The 23842-nt window shown below is 44.1% G+C and overlaps 1 non-coding gene across 1 annotated transcript; it reads left to right on the forward strand.

The window, feature by feature from the left end:
* Nucleotides 1-18164: 18164 nt before the first annotated feature.
* LOC114700144 lies at nt 18165-18323 on the forward strand. Its single transcript, XR_003735638.1, has one exon. It is a non-coding gene; the product is annotated as a U1 spliceosomal RNA (small nuclear RNA).
* Nucleotides 18324-23842: the final 5519 nt, after the last annotated feature.

A 23842-nucleotide genomic window follows, 5' to 3' on the forward strand; every position in this document is an offset into this window, starting at 1 on the left:
GGCCCGCCTGGGGCTACATCAGACACTATATCAAACAAACAAATCAACAAACCAAAACCGTAGGATGATCTGGGCGGTGGTGGCCCACGCCTTTAATCCCAGCACTCGGGAGGCAGAGCCAGGCGGATCTCTGTGAGTTCGAGGCCAGCATGAGCTACCAAGTGAGTTCCAGGAAAGGCGCAAAGCTACACAGAGAAACCCTGTCTTGAAAAACCAGAAAAAAAAAAAAAAAAAAACAAAAACAAAACAAAACCCATAGGAGGAAAGGGAGCTGACATTTTTATTTCATTTTCTACGACACTCAGGATGGAGCCGAGGGGCTGGCACAGCTAGGCTAGTGCTCTCACGCTGAGCCGCCCAGCCGCGTGACCACCCTGTTCACCCCCCTACCCCATTCTCAGGGGGCAAAGGCAGGGGGATCTTCATGAGTTTCAGACCAGCCTGGGTCACACAGTGAGACATTGTCTCAAAGTGAAATATTAACAAAACCAAAACCTTACTTATCACTCTGTGTCACAAGGAGCTCTCCAGTCTGTCTCCTCTTCCAACCCAGTCTGTGCACATCAGCCAGAGCCGGTACACTCGCCTCTCTCTCTCTGTCTGTCTGTCTGTCTGTCTCTCTCTCTCTCTCTCTCTTTAAAAATTTTATTAATTTATTTAGTGTGGGGCATACGTGTTCTACAGTAAGTGTTCAGGGGTCTAAAAACAATTTTTGGGAGTCGGTTCTCTTCTTGTATTTCATGGGTCTTGAGGGTCAAATTCAGGTCCTTAGGCTTCACTGCAGGCACCCATGGAGCCGTCTCTTTTGGCTCATGGTATCTTACATATTCCTCCAACTGGTCGTGGTGGTTCCGGACTTTAACCCAAGCATTTGGGAGGCAGAGACAGGCAAACCTTTGTGAGTTTAAGGCTAGCTTGGTCTAGTCAGTGAAGTCCTGTTGTCCCTGGCTAACGTGGCCCCTCTGCCATTCCGTCAGGGCTCTGTTTCCCAGCCTGGTCCTGGCCCCTCTGCCATTCCGTCAGGGCTCTGTTTCCCAGCCTGGTCCTGGCCCCTCTGCCATTCTTCCATCAGGGCTCTGTTTCCCAGCCTGGTCCTGGCCTCCTTGTCTCCTCGCTCATCCCACTTGCCTCGCTTTTGCAGAGCAAGGCCTTACCCACTGCCAGAGAGACAGAAAAGCTCCGCTTTGCAGTAGCTGTGCCCATTCCTGTGAGTGAAAGGGTCTGGGGGCCATTTACTACGTTAGACCTGTGGAAATCATTCCTAAGCCAGGCCAGATAGGTAAGCTTCCATGTCAGTGAGCTGGTGCTATAGAGTTGGTTGTCTATTTCTACAAAACAGGCTCAGACTGGACAGATAAGAAAATCTGTCTGGTGTGGCCACAGGTCCACTTGTTAATGGGTGACAAGGGTGAACAGCAGGGTGGCGAGCAGCTGAGTCCGAGTCACTCTGAGATGGCTGGAAACTTGGATGTGGCAAGTATTCTCTCCACTTTCCGTACTTGGATGACTTTCTCAGCAGTAGGAGGACACAGGGAGGTCTGGGGAGGAGGAGGACACAGGGAGGCCTGGGGAGGAGGAGGACACAGGGAGGCCTGGGGAGGAGGAGGACACAGGGAGGACTGGGGAGGAGGAGGACACAGGGAGGCCTGGGGAGGAGGAGGACACAGGGAGGCCTGGGGAGGAGGAGGACACAGGGAGGACTGGGGAGGAGGAGGACACAGGAGACTGGGGGTGAAGAAGAGGAGATAGTGCCTTGGCTGCATCCCCAGCATCAAAGAGGAAAGTTAAAGATTAGTCCTCAGCGTTCCTCCCTGGACATTTCTCAGGGCTTGAGTGGTTGCTAAAACAAGATCAGTGTTTTCAACTCTGTTTGGAACAAGGTCTCAGTTTCCCTCTGTGTCAGTCAGCCTGGAGCTCACCATGTCGCTCACACTGGTCTTGAACTCACACCAATACTGCCTCTGCCTCCCAAAGGTACCTCCCCGGTCCCTTCCTGCTTTTGAAACAGAATCACACATTGTAGGCCTGGAACTCATCCGTAGTCCATGGTGGCCTTAACCTCTCAATTATACTTCCTCAGCCCCCCAAGAGCCAGGATTAGAGGCAGGAGCCATCTTGTCTATGTTCTCGGCCCCGGCCTGTTATTACCTAAACCCTCTGAAGACTGAGGCCGGCTGATCTCAAGTCTCAAATTTGAGTCTATAATGAACTATAGAGTCTATGCCCTCACCCCAAAAAGGGAAGGAAAGAAAGAAAAAGAAATGCTATCTAACCCCCAGGTCCAACACAGGCAGAACGTCCCAAGCTCTGGTCTGGCCTTAATGTAGCTCTTACCCTTCCTCAAAGAAGTTCTTTTTCCAACAGAAAGAGACTGTTACAGAGCTTCACAACTGGCCAACAAGCAGAGAGTAAGTGACAGTGGGGTACCCAACCCCATCTGATATGTCTAACACGACCCCTACCCCTGCGGCTCAGGAAAAATCATGGAGGGGTTGGAAAGACTGTAAGAGCCAGACGTCCAGGCAGCTGCTGTGATGTAACAACAAGGAGCTGCACCCTTGAACTTCCAACAATACAGTTGCCAGGATAAACCAGCCAAAGGACATGAGTCAACATGCCATCACCATGTGTGGAAATTCCACATGGTCGCATCTGTGGATGAAGAGCTACAGGTCAATGGCTGCTGAGAGGGGGAGGGTCGGTCTCCTCCAGGGACGAACTCTTACGTAAATTGTTCAATCCCAAGTGGTCAGCCCTGGGAACATGCACATACAAGCAAAATAAATGGATTCAGTGGGCTGTGTGTGTGTGTGTGTGTGTGTGTGTGTGTGTGTGTGTGTGTATGTGTGTGTGTGTGTGTGTGTGTTTTGTGTGTGCGTGTCCATGCTCCAGTGTCCTGATGCATGTGGAGGACAACCTGTAGGAGTCAGTTCTCTCCCTTTACCACATTGGTCCTGGGGATTGAACTCAGGTCGTCAGGCTTGGCAGCAAATATCTCCATCCACTGAGCCATCTCTTCAGCCCCTCCCCGCTCAGAGTTCTCAGTCTTCATTTCCACACAATTCTATCTTTATTAAGATGATTTGTTTGCTCGTGCAGAGTTCTCAGCCTGTGGTCTGAGGGCCACTGGGATGCTGGAGACTTCTTCAGGGTGGGGGTGGGGGTCTGTGAGGCCCTCTCTTTCCCTGCTTCATATCCATGTGAGGACAGATTGTGTTCATATAATTCAATCTGAATGTCATGTGCAGTTAGAGCCAAAATGCAGAGATGAACACGCAGCTGTCTTCTATTAAGCGCAGCCCTGAGATTACAGAACCGCAGAACGATTCCAGTCTCCCAGTCTTCTCAAGCTGGACACGTTAATACCTGCTGGTGGCACATGAGAGGAGGATTGAGAATTGTAGGCCTCCCTCAGCTACATAATGAGTTTGAGACTAGCTGGGCTACATGAGACTCTATCTCAAAAAGAATATCCCCAAACTGTAAACACCCAAAACAAGCAAACAAAATAGTGTTATTTAAATCTACATGAGTGCCAGTTCATAAAGTAAATGTGCCTGCCAAGCAAGCATGGCAACTTCCAGAAGCCATGTAAAGGTAGACAGAGAGCGCAACCCTCACAAAGTTGTCCTCTGATACCTACCCACACGTGCCATGCACACATTCAATAATAGAAATAAACAAATAATAAATGAAATTAGCATATGAGTATATTTTTTGTTTTTGTTTTTGTTTTTTGTTTTTGTGTGTGTGTGTGTGTGGGTGTGACAGGCTTTTATTATGTAGCCATGGCTGGCCTAGAATTTGCTATGTTGACAAAACTGGCCTCAAACTCACATTAATTTTTTTTTTTTTTTTTAAGACAGGGTTTCTCTGTGTTAATAGCTCAGGCTGTTCTGGAATAGCTACAGCTCTGTTGACCAGGATGGCCTCAAATTCATAGAGATCTCCCCTGCCTCTGCCTCTTGAGTGCTGAGATGTGAGCCTCCACTGGCCAAGCTTCAAAATAACCTTTTGTCTCTGCCTCAAGAGTGCTGTGTGCCATCATGCCTAGTTAACTATAGTTTTGTGGAGTAATCCTTGTGGATACTGTGAAGAATTTGTAGCTGGAATTGGTTTAATAAATATTGATTGGCCAGTAGTCAGGCAGGAATTATAGACAGAAAAACCAATCTAGGAGAAAGATGGGAAGTAGGGCGGAGTCAGAGGAGACACCAGCCAGCTGCTGAGAAAGCAGGACATGTAGAAAATGAGGTAATAAGCCATGAGCCATGTGGCAAAGCATAGATGAGAAATATGGGTTAAAAAGGTAGTAAGTAACAAGCCTGAGCTATTGGCTGAGCATTTGCAATTAATTTTAAACCTCTGAATGATTATTTGGGAGCAGGCAATCAGGACAGGAAAACCCTGCCTACAAATGGCATCCAACCTCCAGGGTCCTGTACATACACATAAAGCCTGAAAAAGCTTTAAAAAGGATTTTAAACACACAAAAATGGAGTTAAACTCAGCTTCTTGGGGCTGGAGAGATGGCTCAGCCATTAAAGGCCGTTAAAGGCTAGGCTCACAATCAAAAGTATAAGAGTTTGGTCCCAGCACCCACGGCTGTCTCTCCAGTCACACACACACACACACACACACACACACACACACACACACACATACCAACAACAACATCAAAACATTAGTATGCTTGGAATACATTGAAAACATTTAGGGAGAAACATGCTCTAATATTTTTATAAATACTGTTGCTTGCTTATTGTTGCTGTGATTGTCTAAGACAGAATCTTACTACGCAGCCCTGTCTGCCCTAGAACTTGCTATATAAATTGTTCTGGCCTTGAACTCAGAGACCTGTTGGAACACACACAGTCCAAGAATGGAGTAGTATGAGAAGTCTGAGTGCTTGTGAGAAAACAGACAAGAGTCTTGTGATCTGTTTTTTCAAAACACAGAATTGTCTTGGAAAGTGTTTTTGTGCTTCTCCTGGGTGTAGCAGTCAGGAGTGATTGGACTTCTGTTGTTGTTATTCACAGGCCTCTGTGGAAAAATGTGGTTCTGCTGCATGTGACTTGTCCTTGTGATTGTAAAATTTACTCAGGTGACTCTTCCTAACCCTCACGTATAAATTGTCTAATGCTCTCAATAAAGTTGGCTATTACATGAGACTTTAATCCAGTGGTTCTCAATCTTCCTAATGCTGCAACCCCCAATGTAAGATTATTTCGTTGCTTCTTCAAAAGTGTAATTTTGATACTATTATGAATCGCAATGTAAATTATCTACTATGCAGGATGGTCTTAGGTGACCTCTGTGAAAGGGTAATTCAAATCCCCAAAGGTGCTGAGACCCACAGATTGAGAACCAGTGTTTTAGTCCATCTCATTTTTTTCAGGCCCCACTCTCCCAGGTTCACCGAATAAAGCAGAAAACAGAAAAAACAAACAAACAAAAAAACCTCTTGGGTGGTTGGGTAGGCTTTGTTTTCTAGCAGCAAGCAGAGACACGGCCCCTTTAAGAGATGGCTTCCTGTCCCAGCATTAGCAGCAAAAACTGTGTCTGCTTTTTTTTTTTTGGCTTTTCGAGACAGGGTTTCTCTGTGTAGCTTTGCACCTTTCCTAGAACTCACTCTGTAGACCAGGCTGGCCTTGAACTCACAGAGATCTGTCTGCCTCTGCCTCCCAAGTGCTGGGATTAAAGTCGTGTACCACTGCCCGGCCTGTGCCTGCTTTTTTAAGAGGCTGTGCCACCTAAATGGGGTTTATGAGCAGTGGGTGGCATACTACTTGGTGTCAATGTGGATGTAAAAACTCTCCAGAGTTGGGGTGGCAAACATGGCTCCTGCTGGTACCTCTGCCAAAAAGCTAGGTTCTCAGGAAACCAAGGAGTGGGGTAGAGCCAGCTGCCAAAGCCACTGCTTTGGTCCTACCCACACCACTTAGCAGTTTAAAGGCTCATGTGGTCAGAAAAAGATAGAGATATGCAGTAAAGACAGATTCAGATGAAAAAAAAAAAAAACCTCTTTGGTTTACAATGTGTTTAAAAATACACATAGGCTTGGGAGAGAGAAAAGAAAGATCATATACAGTCATAGACTTTAAAATATAGTTTTAAGCCAGGTGGTGGTGGCACATGCCTTTAATCCCAGTACTCGGGAGGCAGAGACAGGCAGATCTGTGTGAGCTTGAGACCAGCCTGGTCTACAGATCAAGTTTCAGGACAGGCTCAAAAACTACAGAAAAACCCGGGGGTGAGGTGGGGGGAGGAAAAGAGGGAATAAAATAATATAAAAGAAAAAAGCCTCATAAAGATGAAAAATGCACAGAGAGTCTGGATTCTGTATGTTACTGTGTTGTCTTTGAGTATTTTGGCTGCTAGGGGACACTGGATTATGAAAGCTGATAGATCAAACTGACTTATGTATTTTTAAAATATCTTGACTTCAAAATTTAAGTCAAAAGTTGTGTTACTTTGGGGGAGAGGTTTTGCTTTTATTTCCACAGGAAATGAGAGGCTGTGGATTCATTCCAAGTTAAAGAAAATCAAGTTTGATTGAGGAAGAACCCCTGAAATCCTGGCTACAAACACAGAGAAATAAACCCAGAAGAACTGCAAGATATGTGATGTAATGTTTATTTTACCTGCTCAAACATAAAACAAAAAATCATCTTTGGCTGACATGTGTACATTGCACAGTCTGTACTTGTATTAATGTAGATACGTATGTTACCTTTAAAAGTTTATGTATTTTCAGAGCAAGGGGACCAGACACAAATGAAAATTGATGGCCCAGGTGATCCAGCATCCAAAGCAGTTTCAAGGCTGCTGGCTGAGATGGTCCAGCCTCACTGACTACACCAGCTGGGACTTCATTATTATCCCAATTTTCTCAAAGTTGTCCCAAAGATAACAACACCCACAAACAACAGGAAGTAGTCTAGAAAGTGATGTCTACATTCCCAAAAGATTGGTTATGGATGTTTATCATCATTTAAGGAGGGTTGATTACAAATAGTTATTGGTCATAGTCAGGAAAAAAGCTGAACAAGGGAGTTAAATTCAAAGTTCTCTTTCTAAAGGAAAAAAGGGGCTAGGATACAGAAATAATAAGATAAAAGTGTAGATTGTTGAATCTACTTTAATCCAAAAAACAGCTATTAATCTCAGGATATTTTTAAATTGGTATGGATTTTGGTTTATTGAGTCAAATTTAAAATTATTTCTATGTTTCTACTCTTGTTTGGGATATTGTGTTTACGTAACTCATTTAAAAATGTAATGTATAATTAAGAAATGCAAATTAATAGTCATCTATAATAGTCAAACTTATAGTCATATTAGGTATATTTTCAAGGATAAACAGATATATTTATATAGACAGTCTTCAAACACTTTAAAGATCTACAGACTATGGCATTTAAAATGTTTAAATAATTTAGGCTTTTCTTAACATGAGACATGTCTGCTCTTGGCAGCACCAATTGCTTCAGAGAGGATGATGGACATCCAAGAAATTCCATATGGAGTTTTTTTTCTTTTTGGCAAAAACTAGCCATTTGGGCAAGAAACTGCCCTTTCTTCAACTGCTGACAGTATACTATCCAAATTGGATGCAAAGAAAGCAGCTGCCAAACTTTGCCAAGACAAGGTAGGACAGTCCTTCAAAATTTCTGCTTCACAGAAAAGTCTGTCAGATATACCAGATCTGGAGGCCATAGTTGGATGCCCCAATGTTACAGAAGAACTTAGGGTGATTGTCCAGGCAACCAGATGTCCCTGTCATTAGGTAACATTTCACTCTTCTGGGGTCTTTGATGGAGTTGGAGACTAGATAGTCATAGTCAAAGTTTTCCTCAGTTATGATTAAAGGTAAATTAGGTATAAAACTTTAGAGTCACAAAGATAAGATAAAATCCCAGCACTCGGGAGGCAGAGCCAGGCGGATCTCTGTGAGTTCGAGGCCAGCCTGGACTACCAAGTGAGTTCCAGGAAAGGCGCAAAGCTACACAGAGAAACCCTGTCTCGAAAAAAACCAAAAAAAAAAAAAAAAAGATAAGATAAATTATAGAGTATTTTCTTTAAATTTGCCATATACAAATGGACTAGATATTGTAACTGTAATTCTTACTTGATAACTGCTTATTTTTTTGTTTTTTTGTTTTTCAAGACAGGGTTTCTCTGTGTAGCTTTGGAGCCTGTCCTAGAGCTCACTCTGTAGCCCAGGCTGGCCTCGAACTCACAGATCACAGAGATCCGCCTGCCTCTGCCTCCTGAGTGCTGGGATTAAAGGTGTGTGCACCAAGGGGGGGCACTTGATAACTGTTTTTGTTGTATATAACCTTAGTGTGTTAAAGTTAAAACATTCTTTTTTTATTAGACAAAAGGGGCAAAATGCTGTAGAATAATCCTTTTTTATACTGTGAAGATTATACACTGTGATTGGTTTAGTAAAGAAACTGACTGGCCAATAGCTGAACAGGATAAAGTTAGACAGAAAAGTCAAACTGAGAATGATGGGAAGAAGAAGGGCAGAGTCAGGGAAGTTGCCAGCAGATGCAGAGGGAACAAGGTGGACATGCCATACTGAGAAAAGGTACCAAGCCACATGGCAGAATGTAGATTAACAGAAATGGGTTAATTTAAGATGAAAGAGTTCAATAGTAAAGATATAAAACCAAGAACAATCAGACTGCAACCCACAGAACCAGAGAGGCTACATAGCAGGGGGGACCCTAGGATGACTGTGGCTTATAATAAGTTTTGGTTTTACTCAATCACTGGGCAAGTCTAAGTAAAACATTTCACTATTAGGATAAGAATTTGTACTGTATCAAGCTGATAATAGAAAATAAATAAATAAAAATGAAAAAAAAAGAAAGATTTGGGGTTGGGGATTTAGCTCAGTGGTAGAGCATTTGCCTAGCAAGTGCAAGGCCCTGGGTTCAGGTCCTCAGCTCTGGAAGAAAAAAAAAGAAATATTTAAATAAAAAAAAGAGTTAGCTAGTAAAAAGCTTGAGCTACTGGCTGAGCATGTATATGTAATATTATGTCTTCATGTCGGTTATTTGGGAAGTGGCTGCTGGGATGGGAAAACTTCTGTCTACACTATAGTTCCTTTAAAAGTAATCAACAAAAGGCTGGGGAGATGGTTCTGTGCTCGAGAGTGCTTGCTGCTCTTCTCTTCTAGAGGACCCATTTGGACCTCATCATCCAAATAGGGACTTACAACTGCTTGTAAATTCAGCTCTCGGTGACCTGGCACCATCTTTTGGCCTCCAAGGACACCTGTACTCATATTTATGTGCATATACCCATTCACAGACACACATACATATATGTAATTCAAAATAAAACAGTTTTTCAGTGTTTACATTTTACTGTATGTGTGTTTTGCTTGCATGTATGTCTGTGCAACATGAGCATTCCTGGTACCCATGGAGATCAGAAAAGGGCAGTAGATCCTCTGGAACTGGAGTTATGGATGTCTGCGAGCTGTGATGTGGGTTCTAGGAACTGAACCCAGGTTATCTGCGAACGCCCCAAGTACTCTTAAACTCTGAATCATTTTCTAGCCCCTCCCTTGGATAAAATAATTTTTTTTTTGAGGCAGGGTTTCTTTGTGTAGTCCTGGCTGTCCTGGAACTCACTCTGTAGACCACGCTGGCCTCGAACTCACAGTGATCTACCTGCCTCTACCTCCCAAGTGCTGAGGTTAAAGGTGTTTGCCACCACCACCCAGCTCCAATAAAAGTCAATCTTAAGAATAAAAATTTTAAAATCTGGATGGAGGAGGCTAGCTGGGGCAACAGTATGAGATGCTTTCTAAAATAAAATAAAATAAAATAAAAAAACAAACAAAAAAGCTGAGCTAAGTAGAATGGCATAAACCTATAATTTGAACACTTAGAAGGCAGAGAATCACTGTGAGTTTGAGGCAAGATTGGTCAACATAGAGAGTTCTAGAGGCCAACATGGGCTACAGAGTGAGACTCTGTCTCAAAAACACAAGAAAAAAAAAGAATAAATTATTTAAACTTCCCAGATTCTGTTTGTTTGCTTTTTGAGACAAGTTTTCTTTCTGTAACAACTGGCAGGGAATTTACTAAGGTCCATCTGCCTCCTGGGTGTGGGATTGAAGGTGTACACCACCAAGCCTAGCCTGGCTTCAGTTTCTATTTGTTTCTTTCTTTGTGTGTGTGTGTGTGTGTGTGTGTGTGTGTGTGTGTGTGTGTGTTTGCTGTTGTTTGTTTCAGTCTTTCTTTTTGTGTTTTTTTTTTGTGTTTTTGAGACAAGGTTTCTCTGTGTAACAGTCCTGACTGTCCTGGAACTCACTCTGTAGACCATGCTGGCCTGCAACTCATAGAGATCAGCCTGCCTCTTCCTCCTGAGTGCTGGGATTAAAGGCACGCACCATCACCAATCCCAGTTCTGTTTCTAATATAGTAAATATCAATAAATATAACTAATGTGAGCAAATCTCCTTTGGAACACTGCCATTCCCCCCCCACCCCCCCCCCACCCCCCCACCCCCGAGACAGGGTTTCTCTGTGTAGCTTTGCGCCTTTCCTGGAACTCAATTTGGAGATCAGGCTGGCCTCGAACTCACAGAGATCCAACTGCCTCTGCCTCCCGAGTGCTGGGATTAAAGGCTAACACTGTCATTTTTAAGAGTATAAAAGTGTTCTGAAACCAAAATTTTAGAGGCCTCCATGTAGAGACTCTTGACTGTTGAAGACACTCAGCCCGATAGGGACACCTTTCCTATTGGCTGGGAAGAAACTGCGTATAGCAAACTGAAGAATTCTCTTCTGATATGACACAGCAGCTCCTGAGGATGCTCTCCAGTTTTCTGACTCCTATGACTCAGGATGACACAGACTGGGGTGTGGTCTGCCTTTCACGATAGTTCCCTGGTGCCTCTGAGGGACCTGGTTCAGAGTTCCCATGCTGGGAACTGATCGAGAAAGCACAGTTTCTAGGATTTTCTCCAGTCTACTTTGCCAACTCCATTAAGTAATTTTATTATTATTTTTTTCCTAAAACACAGTTGGGCATAAAAAAGTGGCAGAGCTAGGTGTGGTGGTGATGGTTCATGCCTGAAATTCCAGCATTTGGGAGGTAGAAAGAAGCAGGAGGGTCAGTAGTTCAAGGCCATCCTAAACTACATACAGAGCTTATTTACAGTGAGCTTGGGCTACAAAAGACCTTATTTCAAAACACTGGGGGTGAGGGGGAAAGTAGAGATGTTTCTATAAGAAACTAGTGCATCCATTGATCCTTCACAATAGAAGTCATTCATGTAATGACAGGAAATGAGGGAACTGTGTCCACTTAAATGAGCCAAGGCTACCCATGTCACCACTATGTGGGGCCACAGGTAATAGAACCACTAATGCAGTCTCACATCCACTAACAGTTTCTATTGCTGTGAAGAGGCACCATGATCACAGCAACTCTTTTTTGTTGTTGTTGTTGTTCTGTTTTTTTGTTTGTTTGTTTTTTGAGACAGCAATTCTTAAAAAGAAAACATTTAATTGAGGTCGCTTATAGTTCAGAGGTTTAGTCCATTATCATAATGGTGGGATGTAGCATGAATCTTAAAAGTTCTTATTAATAAAATCAAACCTGAGGCCAGTTATTGGGGTGAATACTGGAAGGTCAGAGAGACAGAATAAGCCACAGCTATCTCACCTTGCCAATTCCTCAGCTGGTCCTGAACTCACAGAGATCCAGAGGGATTTCTATCTCTGGAATGCTAGGATTAAAGGTGTGAGTGCCATCATTTTCTAGCCTTTGTATCTAGTGGCTGTCTGTTCTCTGACCCCAGATAAATTTATTAGAGTACACAATATTTTGGGGAACACAATACCACCACATTTCCTCTCTTTTTGTCTAAAATTAAAAAAGCTTATAACTAATACAAGAAAAACTATCTTCAATAAGTATATGCAATATACAGTCAAGATTACATTAACAATGTCTAGTCCATTAACATGACAGATCCAGACAAAAAACTCCATTATATATATTAACAATGTCCAGTCCAGTAACATCTGATAAACTCAGACCAAAAAATTTTCATTACTTATCTTATTTAAAACAAGTAGTTCCTTTTTAAAAGTAGATTCCATAATCTCCCTTTTTTCTTATTATATCTATATTCCTTTTTCCTTTTCATAATACATTCAGTAGTCTACCTTTTGTCATTTTTATATCTTCCCCTTTTTCTTCAGTGTAGATTCAATGATCTACCTATTTATCCTATTATTTCTTTACCTTTTTTCTCAGAGGAGATTCAGTGATCTATCTCATATCTTATTCTCTTTTTCTTTTTGCTTTCTAGGGGTGAAGATATCTTTAGGGAATCTTGAAAAGAAAATTTTTGGGTTAATTGTCAAGTCCTCTATCATTTGTCCAGTCTCTGCATAAAAGGAAAGTTCAGGGCTTGTTTCAAGTCCTTGTTCAAGTAGTCTGTCAGGCTGGATCATCTCAGCTAGCCATCTCAAAATTGTCCTAAGCAGTTTGTAGTCCAAAGCAGATCTTTCAGCTTAATGGCTTTACCATAGTCCTTTTGAAGATTTCAAAGTTGCTGTTAGGTGTGGTCATGGTTCCATGTAGACTTTTTTTTTTGTGTGTGTGTGTGTGCCTCCTCTGTGGTTTGGAGCAATCACAGTCTGATAAATGACTGTCTCTCGGAACCATGAACATTCTTCCCTAGAACAGAAAATCTTCACAACAATTTCTCCCCACCAAAATTTGTCTTGCCAAAATTTTCCAAACTGACCTTTGCCGATGCTTTCTTGTAACATGATGGTCCTGGCAATTCTTCTCTGAACCAGCAGCAGTAAACCCTTCGTCCCTGGTAGCAGCATCATCGCAGTCACCAACACGATGGGAAGGAGCTGGAAAAGTGGAGCAGTAGCCACTGCTTCCATGGTCCCACCACTGTTTGTGGTTCATTCCAGGCCAAAGCTTCTCCCAAGCCTCCTAGGCTGGCCTCAAACTTGGGATCCTCCTGCCTCTGTCTCCTTCAGCAAATCCTACCGGCGTGTGCCACCACCACCACCGGCTGAGTGTAATGTGGGCCTGAGCTGGGGCTCACAAGGCCACAGGCAAACAGCTTTTTCATGAATTCGTAACACGAACGTTGGGCGCCAGATGTAGCAGGAATCTTAAAAGTACTTATTAATAAAATCAAACCTGAGACGAGTTATTGGGGTCTATGCTGGTAGATCAGAGAGACAGAACAAGCCACAGCTATCTCACCTTGCCAATTCCTCAGCTGGTCCTGTTTCCTCAGACTGGAGGCCTCTGAGTCCTCATCCGGAATGGGTCTCAGCTGAACTGTACTGCTCGAAAGCCTGAAGCTTAACCAGCCACATGCCTAAGCAGCCAAATGCTTAAACAGCCAAATGCCTCTAGTTTCTGGTCCTCTCGCCTTATATACCTTTCTGCTTTCTACCACCACTCTCTGGGATTAAAGGCTGGCTTTCTGGGATTAAAGGCGTGTGTCACCATGCTTGGCTATTTCCAATGTGGCCTTGAACTCACAGAGATCCAGAGGGATTTCTATCTCTGGAATGCTAGGATTAAAGGTGTGAGTGCCACCATTTTCTAGCCTTTGTATCTAGTGGCTGTCTGTTCTCTGACCCCAGATAAATTTATTAGAGTACACAATATTTTGGGGAACATAATACCACCACAGTGGGACATGGCGGCCTGCAGGCAGACATGGTGCTGGTGAAGGGGCTGAGAATTCTACATCTTAATCCTCAGTCAGCAGAAGTCAACTGACACTGGGCATAGCTTGAGCACAGGAGACCTCAAAGCCTACCCCTAAGGTGACATCCTTCCTCCACAAGGCCACACCCACTCCAATAAAGCCACGCCTTCTAATAGTGCCGCTCCCTGAGCTAATGGGATCCAATTACATTCAACCTACCACAGTCTTTCTGGCAACATTCTTTCTATTTTGTTTTAAACTAAAATGGCTTATGATTTAAAATATAATCATATAAAAACTAGGTGGAGCAGGGTGACATAAAGATGCAGAGGCAGATGACACTGAGGAGGCAGAGGCAGGTGGATTAGGAGTTTAAGCTTGTCCTGAGCTGCACCAGACTTTATCCCAGGGCTGGAGAGATGGCTCAGCGGTTAAGAGCACTGGCTGCTCTTCCAGGGGACCTGGGGTTCAATTCCCAGCACCCATGTAGCAGTTCACACCTGTCTGTAACTCTAGTCCCAGGACTTCTGACATGTTCACACAGACATACCTGCAGGCAAAACACTAATGAACACAAAATAAAATAAATTAAATTGAGCGATGGCTGTGATGACTATCCCAAATAATTTGTCAAATTTGTCATCCTTGGCTACGTAGTTCTAAGCCACCTTGGTCTACATTAGACCCTGTCTTGAAAAATAAACAAAGGCAGTGAGGAGGTTAGCAGTCATGAAAGTGCTTACCCTGTAGGCATAAGGACCCAAGTTGAGTCCCCAACATCTCATGTTAAAACAAAGCAAAAGCAGGTTGTAGTTGGTGCAGGTTGTAACCCCAGCACTGTGTGGGGCAGGGACTGATTCAAGACACATGGATCCCTGGTGCTCACTGGCTTGCCAGCCTAGTCTGCTTAGTGAGATTCAGGTCAGTGGCAGACCCCTTTACAGACACACACACACACACACACACACACACACACACACACACACACACACAAAGAAACCAAACCAAAAAAACATGAGGCCATATTGGAATAAGCTGGGCCAGGTGCAAAGGAGGAGGAAAAATACACACAAGCAGATTTAGATTTGATGGCCATGGAAGAGGCCATGTGACTACAGAAAAAGAGACTGGGAGGGGATGTACTGATATTTTATTTGTACTGAAATGTGGTGATACTTTATTTGTGCGTTAATAAAGCTTGCCAGGAAACGGGGGCGGGGGGGGTGTCACCATTTTAAGTAAGCAAAGAAGTCAGGCAGCACACACTCTTAATCCTATCACTTAGCAGGCAGGATCTCTGTGTGTTCAAGGCCACACTAGGGAACAGAGCCAAGTGTGGTGACACACGCCTTTAATCCCAGTACCAACCATAGAGACCTGGAGGTCTGTACAGACAGACAGAAAGTGACAGAGCTGTGTAGGAAGAGGAAGTGAGGTAGCTGGGCTAAGAGAGCCAATGAGAGGACAGAAAAGCAAGGTATATAAAGCCTGGGTAGACAGGAAGTCAGGTGCATTTGGAAGCTGCAGAGTTGGTGAGGTAAGGTTGGCTGGTGGCTTTGCCTATGACCCTCATCTCTAAGGCTTTCACCCCTATATTTGGCTCTGTGTTTTTTATTTAATAAGACCATTTAGAAATCTGTCTGCACTGGGATGGTGGAGTTGCTAGCTGTGGAAGAGCCGATTGTCCACAGCTGCCAGAACAGGTAAGCTCCCATGAAGCCTGTTCCTATCCCCCTGAAGGTGCCAACCATGCCGACACCTTGGCTGTTGGCCTCCTGAATAAATTTTCACACACAGACTGCAGCCTGGGCGTATGCAGCTTTTTGCCCTCCCAGCCTCACCTTGGCTCTTGGGGTTCCTGGCTTTGTCTATACTCTTAAGTAATCCTCCAGCACCAGCCCGTGCCAGGTCTGATGGTGGGGCAGTTAATGTTTCCTGGGACAGATTTTGAATGGTGATGAACTAGAGTAAGTGAATAATTTCTTTTCTTTGTTCTGTTAAAGGATTATCCTGAACTGTCGGTAAGGAGGCTTTGCAAGGGCTGGTGTGGGGGGCTGAAGTGGTCCATAGGAACATCGGCTGGTTTCTACCCCAGTTCTCTTGGACTTCACTCCCTAGTAGAAGCAAGCAGCCTTTGCTTTAGGTGCTATTTATTGGGGTATCCTGGGTAAGACAGGCCTTAAATAGACTATGCCTTTAATCCTAGCATGAAGGGGGTTAAGGCAGGAGGACTATCATGGGTCTGAGGCCAGCCTGGGCTCTATAGTAAGTTACAGGCAGCTAGTGCTACATAGTGAGACTCTGATAGATAGTCAAGATCCCTGATGCCAAGCCTGACCATGTGAGCTCAACCCCTAGGTCTCACATGATAGGAGAGAACTAACCTCTGACCTCCACATACTTGCCATGGCGCGTGCTCCACTTCTCATAAACACATACATGCACACACAATAAATAAATACGACAAGATGGAAAAAAAACCTAAACTAAACTAAAACAGTTCTAGATGTGATGGTGTATTCCTTTAGTCCTAACATTCAGGGTGCAGAGGCAGGTGGATCTCTGAGTCTGAAGCTAGGCTGGGCTATATAGTGAGCTCCAGGACAGTCAGATGCCACTAAAAGTAAAATAAAACCACACATTGGGGTTGGGGGAGATGGCCATCTGGATCTCTGTGAGTTCAAGGCCACACTGAGAACAGAGCCAGGCAGTGGTGGCACACACCCTTAATCCCAGAATTTGCGGGATCTCATGTCTTTGCTTGGAAAGCACACAGGCCTTTAATCCCAGGAACTGACATGAAGAATGGTATATAAGACATGAGGAGACAGGAACTAAGCAGCAGTTCAACTGAGACCCTCAGGTGAGGACTCAGAGGCTTTCAGTCTGGGGAAACAGGATTGGCTGAGGAGTTGGCGAGGTGAGGTTGGCTGTGGCTTCTTCTCTGATCTTTCAGCTTTCATCCCAATTTCTGGCTCCAAGTTTTTTATTATTATTATTATTAATAAGACTGTTTAGCAATTTGTGTTAACAAATGTGAGTTGAAATCTCTAGAACCTAGCCGGGTGGTGGTGGCGCATGCCTTTAATCCCAGCACTCGGGAGGCAGAGTCAGGCGGGTCTCTGTGAGTTTGAGGCCAGCCTGGACTACCAAGTGAGTTCCAGGAAAGGCGCAAAGCTACACAGAGAAACCCTGTCTCAAAAAACAAAAACAAAAACAAAACAAAACAAAATCTCTAGAACCTGTGGAAAGCCAAGCATGGCATCACATGTGCATATAATCTGATGGCAAGTGGAGCTAGGAGACTCTCAGACTCTCCCTGGAAGCTCTGGGGCTGGCTAAGCCTGGTGTAAGCATTGGTGAACACCAAAGCCAGTGTCTCAAACAAGGTAGAATGCAAGGACCAACACCTGAGGTTGTCCTGCGTGCCTGGCACACCCTTTTCGCCCACGAACATGCACACACACACACACACACACACACACACACACACACGAACATGCACATGCACACAAAGAAAGACTATTTTTTTAAAAAAAAGCAAAGCAGTGCAGGGGCTCAGTGGTAGACCATTTTCCTAGGATGTTGGTTCTAGATATTGTCAGGACACACAGACACACATACAGACACACACAGACACACACAGATACTCAGAGCAAAGCAAAACAAAATAACAACAAAGAAAATAGTCCTGTTTTAATAAAAAAAATGATAATAAGGGCTGGAGAAATGGCTCAGTGGTTAAGAACACTGGCTGTTCTTTCAGAGGACCCAGGTTCAATTCCCAGCACCCACATGGCAGCTCACAATTGTCTGTAACTCCAGTTCCAGGGGACCCATGACATTAGTTATGCACATGATGCCCATTTATGTGCATGCAGGTGAAATACCCATACACATAAAATAAAATAAAGTTTAAGAGAGAAAAAAAAAAAAAAAAGAAAATGCCAAATGATGGTAAGGTACGCCTTCAATCCTAGCACTCAGGAGGCAGAGGCAGATGGATCTCTGTGAGTTCAAGGCCAGCTGGGTCTACAGAGCAAGATCCAGGACAACCAGGGCTACACAGTGAAACCCTGCCTTGAAAAAAAACAAACAACCAAGAAAAAAAAAAAAGAACAGAACCAAATTAAAAAAAAAATCTGTTAATAAAAATTAAAGTTGTATGATTACAGATGTAGTAAGGAAATTTAAGTATTTCAAAAAAGTTAAAAAAAAAAAAAAAAAAAAGATAGCCTGTCTGCATGGGTGGTAAACTCCTGTAATCCAGGCACCCGGGATGTAGAGATTCGAGAACTAGGGCTTTGAGGCTAGCTGAGCTGCATAGTAAGACTGTTACAGACGAAAAAACCATGATAGCCTTTTCTGAACAAAAGACATGCATGCTAGCACCTACGTAAGTTGTGCTACACCATTGAAGTTTAACGTATATCTTGGAATACTCACCTGGTGGCAAGACGACTTGATCACAAGATGCTTTCCCAGGCCAAGGTTCCTCCATTGTACTTGGGTATACTGACCTACAAGTTCTCCAAATGCAGAAAAAGTTGACTACATCATTTGTGATAGTGAAGAACGTCATCCTTAACCTTCCATATATATATATAGTGTGTGTATTATATATATGTGTGTGTGTCTGTTTTATGTATATATATGTATATCTGTTTCAATATATATAAAACAATAATGTGTGTGTATGTGTCTGTTTTATATATATATATGTATGTGTGTTTTATATATATATATATAACAATAACGTGTGTGTGTGTGTGTGTGTGTGTGTGTGCTTGCAGGGGGAGGGGCTTGAGAAGTGGCTCTGCAGTTTAGAGTGATTACTGAAGGACACAGGTTCAGTTCCCACCACCCACATCAGGTAGCTCACAATTTCCTGTAACTCTAACTCCAAGGGACCTGGTGTCCTTTTCTAACTTCTGCACACACCCATATATGTGCACACACACACACACACACACACACACACACACACACACACACACACATGCATTTTTTTTAAAAAAGTATATACTTCCAAGTATAGTGGCTTCCACCTAATATCCTAGCACTTAGGAGGCCCAGGCAGGAGGATCTCTATGGGTTTGAGGCCAACCTGGGATACATAGTGAATTCCAGGCTAGCCTGCTACAGAGTAAAACTTAATCTCACTAAACAAAAACCAAGCAAAGCTCACCTAAACGCAAAGTCCCGAAATGAACCATACAAAACCAAAATAATCATGTTCTTAGAGACCTTTCCATGTTAGACACACAGAGCTCCCTTTTTGTTTTTTTGAGACAGGGTTTTTCTGTGTAGTCCTGGCACTCACTCTGTAGACCAGGCTGACCTCCAACTCAAAAATCCACCTTCCTGACCTGCTGACGTCCCATGCAACCTAAGTCAGAAGCTCATTTATTAGTAAAAGGGGGACCTGTAGGGCCCTGCCGCCCCCCCCACCCCCTCCTGTTTTGGGTAACTGTTGCCTTGCTTGCTGACCTTGATATCCTCTCTATGCTAATTCCCTCCTAGGTTTCACCCTCCTGAATGCTTAAGGGAAGATCCTTGTCTATGTATCCTATGTATCCTGCATAATGGGCATTAACAGCTTAGATGCAAGATTGTAAAACATCTGTAGCAAACTTCTGCCCTCCAGGGTTCTCCCATTGTGCTGTAAGCCTGTATTCAAGACCTCCTCCCTCTTTCAATAAACGACATTCGACATTCAGCATTAAAAAAAAAATCCACCTTCCTCTGCTTCTGAGTGCTGGGACTAAAGACCTGAGTCACCATGGCCCAGCTCAGAACTACCCTTTAATAGTTCATGTGCGTGTCTGGTGTCTGTGGAGGTCAGAAGAAAGTGCTGGATCCCTAGGAGCTGGAATGACAGACAATTGTGAGCTTCCTGTGGGTGCTAGGAACCAAACCTAGGTGTCAGCTGCCTGAGAGAAGGGCTTTGTAAGAAGGAAAGACTCTTTGGTTTGTAGTTTTAGAGATTTTTGTTGGTGGCTTCTTGGACCTGTTACTTAGGACATGTGATGCCTTAGGATGTTATGACACAAGCATTCTGTTTACCTCAAAGCCACTGGGAAACAGAGAAAAAGACAAGAAGGGACTGGAGTCCCATTGTCCCCCTGAAAGGCACATCCCTTAACTGCCTTCCACCTGGCCTCATCTTGAAAAAGCTCCAAACCTCCCAACAGTTACAGGTTGGAGACTGAGCCATCAGTATCGGAGCACTTGATGGGATTCCAGATTGGAACCATAGCAGCAGTTACATGGAGAGGACTGTTTGCCAGCAGTGTTGGCCTCTGGCAGGCCAGGCAGCCAACCCTCAGTGACCTGGCAAGTTTCCTGCCCTCCAGGCTCCCAACACAACTTCCCACTGCCTGAACCCAAATGGAAGGCAAAGAGCAGGCAAGCAGGTGATGCTGATTGTATCTGTCAATCACAGGACAGGTGGCAAGCACGGTCTAGGGTAAGCGGACTCTCAGGCAGAGTCCTCAAGGCCTTAGGCAGTAGGCAGGTGCTTATCCCCACCACTTCCTGGGGTATCGCGCGTTTTCTTTCTGCTGCATTAGTCTTCACTGGATCTTCAGCCCAAACCCATTGGCACCAGGGCCCCTGCACCTGCTACTCCTGTCACTTGAATAAGCCTTCCTGTTTTGTTAACTCAGACGTATGTTTCAGCTCTTAACCACACCACCACATCCTCGGAGAAAACAATGTCTCTGGTCAAGCCAATGGTGCCATCACGGTCTGTCACAGCACTCTGTAGCTCATTCTCAGCTTCATATGTTTATGTGATTTGTTCATTGGTTGATTCTTGCTTTGGAGATAGGCTTTTATATAGCCCAGGCCAGCCTGGAAATCCCCATGTAGCATAGGATTACCTTGACCTTCTGGTCCTCTCGCTTCCAACCTTCTTAGTATTGGGATTACCACACTAGTTGTATGTGGTGCGAAGGATTAGACCCGGGGTTTTGTGCACACGAGGCGAATACTCTATCCACTAAATGATACCCTCTGCTTTTGAGTGATGTTTTGTAGTTGCTCCTGGTGGCATTGTCTGTCTTCCGGTTGATGATGATAGACATGGGGCTAGAGACCATGTTTGGTTTTGCTCAGCAATTTAGTCACAGAATCTGCTTGCTAAAGAAATACTGAGGATGGAGCTGGAGAGATGGCTCAGTGGTTAAGAGCACTGGCTGCTTTTCCAGAGGACCAGGGTTCAATTCCCTGCATCCACATGGCAGCCTGCAACTGTCTGTAACTCCAATTCCAAATGAATTGTCTGTAACTCCAAATCCAAAGGATCTAACACCCTCATACAGACATATACATGCAGACAAAATCAATACTCATAAAATAAAAAAAATATGTTTTTTTTTAAAAAAAGAAATGCTTGAGGGATTTAGGAAATGGCTAAGTGGGTAGCCTTTGTCGAGCAGACATGAGGATCTGAGTTTGGAGCCTCAGAACCAGGTTTTTAACAGGGCATAAGGCTGTACATCTATAATTCTAAACTTGGGGGACAGAAACAGGAGTATCCCTGGATCTCAATGACCAGCAAGTCTAGCTGAATTGGCTATTGCGGATTTAGTAAGAGAGCCTGTCTCAAAAACTAAGGTAGAGAATGAGAGAGGAAGGCATGCAATGTGAACTTTGAGCCTCTGCTCACATGCAGGCACACTTACATGAGCATGTACATTTGGGTGCACAAGCATATACACCCCCCCCCACACACACACACAATTTCTTATTGAATAAATGGGTGAATGACTCTTGTTTTTCCTCTTTTCTTTTCTTTTTGTTTTGTTTTTCAAGACAGGTTTTCTCTGTGTAGCTTTGTGCCTTTCATGGATCTCGCTTTGGAGACCAGGCTGGCCTCGAACTCACAAAGATCCACCTGCCTTTGCCTCCCGAGTGCTGGGATTAAAGGCGTGCGCCACCACCGCCTGGCGAATCTTGTTTTTTCTTTTGCTTGTTTTAGTCATTGTTCTATTGCTATGAAGAGACACCATGATAAAGGCAACTCTTATAAAAGAAGTTGCTTACAGCTTTGGAGGTTTAGTCTATTGTCAACATGGCAGGGAGCCTGTGATGGACCAGCCTGACTCCATTTTAAGATTAGAAGCCATCTCGTTACAAAGTCAGATAAGTTCATTCCTGTAAGATTGGTTTTGCCCATATCTTGACCCATTTTCTGGAACATGGTCCACTCCCTCTATCCTAACCTCCACCCTGAGATGTTCTGCCAAGTAACTTTGAAATGTTCTGCTAAGTTTCTATGTAACAACAACAACAAAAAAAAAAACCTTGAAAACGTCCTAGCCTTGCAGTTTGGGGGCTAATATAAAGCCCACCTTCTCCTGTGTCTGATACTATTTTCTCAAAGCCTGCCTTAGGGAGATAGCCTTGTCTGACTGAAAATAAAGCCTGTATAAATTGACCAAAGAATTTGGGTAATTGTCTTAACTCTCATTGAGTGGGATTAACACATGGTGGCACTCCTGGCACCGGAGAAGTAGCTGAGACCTATATCCTGATCCAGTGATGGAGGTGGGGGGCAGAGAGAGAGGGAGGAGCGGGGAGAGAGGGAGATTGACTGGGCCTGGCATGGGCTTTTGAAACCTCAAAGCTGACCCTCAGTGACACACTTCCTCCAGCTAGGCCACACCTCCTAATTGTTTTAAAATAGTGCCCCTCCCTGATGACTAAGCATTCAAATATATGAGCCTATGGGGGCCATTTTATTCAAACCACCACGTTCCACTCCTTGGTCCTCATAAGCTTGTAGCCATATCATAATTCAAAAATGCATTCAGTCCAACTTCAAAAGTCCCCATAGTCCCAACCCTGTACAAACACCTGGAGTTCAAGTCTCTTCTGAGACTCTCAGCAATCTTCTAACTGTAAGACCTGTAAAATCAAAGTCAAGAAGCAGATCACATCCTTCCAACATACATGGCACAGGATACACATTACCAGTCCCAAATGCAGGGAAGGGAGCACAGTGAGGAGACACCGGACCAAAGCACAGCAGAAAACCAGCTGGGTAGACTGCAAATTCTGCATCTCCATGTCTGATGTCAAAGTGCTCCTCAGATCTCCAGCTCCTTTCGGCTTTGTTGCCTGCAACACGCTTCTCTTTCTCTTGGGTTAGAAGCTCGATCTAAAAAAACCAATGTACGTATAGAGCGGAATGACGGCTCAGCAGGTAAGAGCATTGGCTGCTCTTGCCAAGGACGGGGGTTTGGTTACAAGAATCCACATGGAGGCTCACAACCGTCTGTAACTCTAGTTCCAGGGGATCTGACACTCTCTTCTGGCCTCCATGGGAACCAGGCAAACAGGTGGTGCACAGACATACATGCTGGCAAAACACTCATGAACATTAAATAAAATAATTTTAAAAAATTCTGTGTGTGTGTGTGTGTGTGTGTGTGTGTGTGTGTGTGTGTGTGTGTGTGCAGGTACCCAAGGAATCCAAAGGCTCAGATCCCTTAGGAGTAGGATTTACAGGCATTTGTGAGCCTCCCAATGTGGGTACTGGGAATCAAACTCCAAAGTCCTCTGAAAGACCAATGCTTACTTCCCACCCCACCCCCTCCAGGACAGGGTTTCTTTGGTAGCCTTGGTTGTTCTAGAATTAGCTCTGTAGTCCAGGCTGGCCTCGAACTCACAGAGATCCACCTGCCTGTGCCTTCTGAGCACTGGGATTAAAGGCGTGCACCATCACCCTTTGGCCCAATGCTCACTCTTAATTGCTAAGCTACCATCTTTTGCTTTTTAAACCAAAGAGAGCCACCCACTTGTTAGCCGTTGTATTTTGAGCACTTTACGCAGTTTTAACTTATGACTTAACTTATTTTTTCCAACAACCGATGGCATGAGTAATAGGTAGTTATTGCACTGTTCAGAGAAGGGAGCTGAGACTCAGGGGCTCTGACATTTGCTGACACCAGAAGTTAGTGAGAGAGGAGCCGGCTCAGTCCTTCAACCTTTCCTAGAACTGGCTTGTGGACGCTACTATCCTGATGCCTTTTCTTAGGCAAAGCAAATGGCTCACACTGGAAGTCTCCAGACCAAACTGCTCCAAAGCACCCATCAGAAGGATGGTTC

This window comes from Peromyscus leucopus, chromosome 3 (assembly GCF_004664715.2).
Source record: "Peromyscus leucopus breed LL Stock chromosome 3, UCI_PerLeu_2.1, whole genome shotgun sequence".
NCBI lineage: Eukaryota > Metazoa > Chordata > Mammalia > Rodentia > Cricetidae > Peromyscus > Peromyscus leucopus.